The sequence below is a fragment of the Lygodium microphyllum genome, chromosome 15 (assembly GCF_053477565.2).
Source record: "Lygodium microphyllum isolate KBCC chromosome 15, Lygodium_microphyllum_v1.1.10, whole genome shotgun sequence".
Lineage (NCBI taxonomy): Eukaryota > Viridiplantae > Streptophyta > Polypodiopsida > Schizaeales > Lygodiaceae > Lygodium > Lygodium microphyllum.
Genome location: NC_141149.1, coordinates 45,735,540 through 45,739,083, shown reverse-complemented (window position 1 = coordinate 45,739,083; position 3,544 = coordinate 45,735,540). Strand labels below are relative to the sequence as shown.

Genomic DNA, 3,544 nt, shown 5'->3' with positions numbered 1-3,544 from the left:
ACTCAGCTCCTCTCTCTACTATCTCATTTTCATTGAGTGAAACCATGGTTGCGGTCTTGTTCCACCATGTCCAAACAACCGGTCCTTATTCGAGTGTGAGCACCAACAAGACAGAGAAATCCGTCTCCTCTTACACTCAGTTCTCTTCTCTACAAAGCCATGGTTGTTCGTTGCTCGTGGCAAGCCCTATTGCCTCTAGGCAAAGTATAGGACTGGCCCTTTTGTGTGCCATAGCAATTGCTGCTTCCTCCATCATAATCAAAAACACCAAGAAGTCGTTTACCCCGGCGAGAAGAAAGGCTTCGTCGAGGAGATGCGCTTCGTGCCCATGAAGCTCCACAGGCAGCATGACCAATCCGCAAAAGGAGAGAAAGAAGCAAAGATGGATGACAAGCACTTGGCCAAATGGGAAGCAATCTTGTTCCACCACATCCAAACAACTAGGCCTTATTCGAGTGTGAGCACCAATAGTACAAGGAAATCCACCTCCTCCTACACTCGGTTCTCCTCTCTACCAAGCCATGGTCATTCCCTGCTCATGGCAAGCCCTGCTGCCTCGAGCCAGAGTACAGGACTGGCCCTTCTGCATGCCACAGCAACTGTTGTTTCCTCCATCGCAACCGAAAACACCAAGAAGTTGTTTTACTTGGGCGAGAAGAAAGGCTTCGTCGAGGAGATGTGCTTTATGGTCATGAAGCTCCACAGGTAAGACCAGCCCGTAGAAGGAGAGAAAGAAGCAGAGATGGATGACAAGCCTCTTGCCAAATGGGAACTGTTTGCCAAAGGCTACATCGAATTCCTTGTCGATAGTAAGGTTGTATATGATACGTTGGAAAGTGTTGTGAATAAAGCTGTGCATAAAATCTATGAAGAGTTCAAAAATACTGGTTTGGAAAGGTTTGCTGGGCTCTCGAAAGACTTGGAATGGTTTAAAAGTCAAGGCTATGATATTCTTGAACCTGGTGAAGCTAGATTGTCTTATTCAACTTATCTGGATGAACTTGCTGAAAAGGATCCTCCTGCTTCTATTTATCACTTCTAGAATGTGTACTTTGCACATTCAGCACAGGTAGACAGATGATAGGAAAGTAGGTTTCTGATAAGATACTTGGAGGTGATGAACTAGAATTCTATAAGTATGATGGTGATCTCTAGGAAATCTTGGCTGTTGTAACGGAGAAAATAAACAAAGTAGCTGAGGAGTTGTGGACAAGAGAACAAAAAAACCATTGTCTTGAAGAGACGGAAAAGTCTTTCAAGAATTCAGGTAAACTCCTATGATTGATTGTATCATAAACAAAGAATGTGATCATTCCTGAATTTGATTGTTTTCCACTTGTAATTGATTGAAAATATTCAACTCTGACAACAAAGATCGGATGACATGTCATTATTGTGGTAAGACTCGCCATATAGCCGGTGAATGTTTCCATCGAAAAAGCTCACAGCAGGTGCAAAATGGTAACCATCATCAAAATCAGTTTATGAATGAAGAAGATAAAGACTATGCTTCCGCCATCAACAACAACATTGACAGATTGTTTTGAAGAAATTATCTTTTCCATAGTGGATCTTTTGTTTTCCTTAGTGGATTTGCTTTGTAAAAAAAAAAAACCCTTGTTGAAATTATAAAGTTTCAAGCTTTAACTTGACTAGGCTGCCTATGAGCTAGTCTCCCAGGCCATGTCATCTTGTAGGGGGGGCAAAAGCCAGCAAGTGTAGGAACTCATCATTCGAGGGGGGTATTGAGAAATGACAAATGATGTATGCTCCAAGAAGAGACATCCTAAATCCCATATGCACAATGGATAAAAAGGGAACCATCATGAGCCTATAAAGTGATGTACCTTCTTATCATTTTATGATGAAATACAATTGTACTTTGTCCTTTCAGTCATACTTAGTGTCATACTCAAGATCATGTTTATGAGTACAAGCTTCCATCTTGGAACCTAATTCATTTGAGTAACAGTTGGTCTAGCTAATCTATGTCATCATGAACATTGTCTTTGTGTTCCATCTGCCATAGCCATGCTCTAAATCCATGCATTTTTCAACAAGAGAGAGGGGGGTTTAATTAAAAAGGGGAGGGGAAAGAGAAAGGGAGTAATTAAACATGAGAGAGAGGGCGTTTTAACTTAAAAGGGGAGGTTTGGGAAGAGGATAGGTTCAAGAAGCCCTATGGAGGTTCGAGCTTTCCAAACCTACAACCAAAATAATATAGTAGTAAGAATTGCACTTAGGACACTTTATACATGCATGTGCATATATGTATGCTTGAAAGAGTTTAGACATACAACAACGCGTAATGCTAAATATGAAGATTATTCATATGTCTATTATCCTCTTTGTAAATTTTCAAAAAATTAATAGAATATATTATCAAAGCACTTTAAACACAAGCATTATTATGTGGTTATAAGTATGGTGATTAATTTAGGGCCACTTATAAGAATAATATTTATATCTTTTTTTCACTTATGTGAAATAGCTCTCCTCTCACAAATATTGATTCCTACACAACATGCATACAAACACATTGACAAAAAGTTAGCATGCAAAGAGGGACTACACAACATGCATATAAATACAACAACAAAAAGTTAACAAAACCTTATACGGAGAGAGACGCAAAGAGGGCCTTAGCAAACCACACATGCACACATGCATTGAAAAACCACACATGAACTTATACTCACGTGCAAATAAATGTAGGCACTTGCACCTCTAATTTTATCTTTTAGGCATACACACCATATACTATACACATTTTCATGTCCTAAAATATGAGGTTCTCATATGTGCAGATTTTAGTTCATATGAGTCTTTCTTATGACACATTGGCCAAAATGGGGAAGAGAATGACATTGAAGAGGCTATCTAAAATCAAATATATAATCATCTTCAAGCTATGTATTTGTATTCATGCAACCCTAAATCCAACAATTTGGTAACAAAGTAGGCTTCAATCTCTTGGGTAGAGTTGTCAATACTCTTTGCTTGATTTTCTCCGATTGGTCTAAATTTGACGAGTATTCAAACATTGACAAATACTATAGGAGAATCCATAAGGGCTCAGCATCATCAGGTTTTTTATTTGGGTTTCAACCTTTCTTTGCACTACTACCAATGCTGTATAGGCTATTTTATGCTTTTTTGTAAAAATTTTTACAATGTTCAATTCTATATGTAAGAGCCCTTATTGTATGTATTGTACTATGTTATATAGCAAAGCTTGGTTTTGTGTATGTTTTTCTCTATTCAGATAACTTTTGCATCAACTATAGTCAATGGCCATGGCTAATAACAATAATATTTTCCATACATTGATTATGGAGGATAAGTTGGATGTCTTATATGATGCATCATGTGTTCCTTGCAAAGGGGCTTTGGAACATTGTACTTGGAATAAAAGAATGTCATGGTGGTATTTTAGAAGTTGCAAGCGAATATAGTAGAACCAATTATCCACTATTGCTTATTTGATGCATCATGTATTCATTGGAAAGGCGCTTTGGAACATGATACTTGGAATTGAAAAATG

At 38.2% G+C, this 3,544-nt stretch overlaps 1 pseudogene; it reads left to right on the top strand.

Annotated features, from left to right (window-relative positions):
- Nucleotides 1–538: 538 nt before the first annotated feature.
- On the top strand, nucleotides 539–1,296 carry LOC148024479 (heme oxygenase 1, chloroplastic pseudogene; annotated as a pseudogene).
- The last annotated feature ends 2,248 nt before the right edge of the window (nucleotides 1,297–3,544 follow it).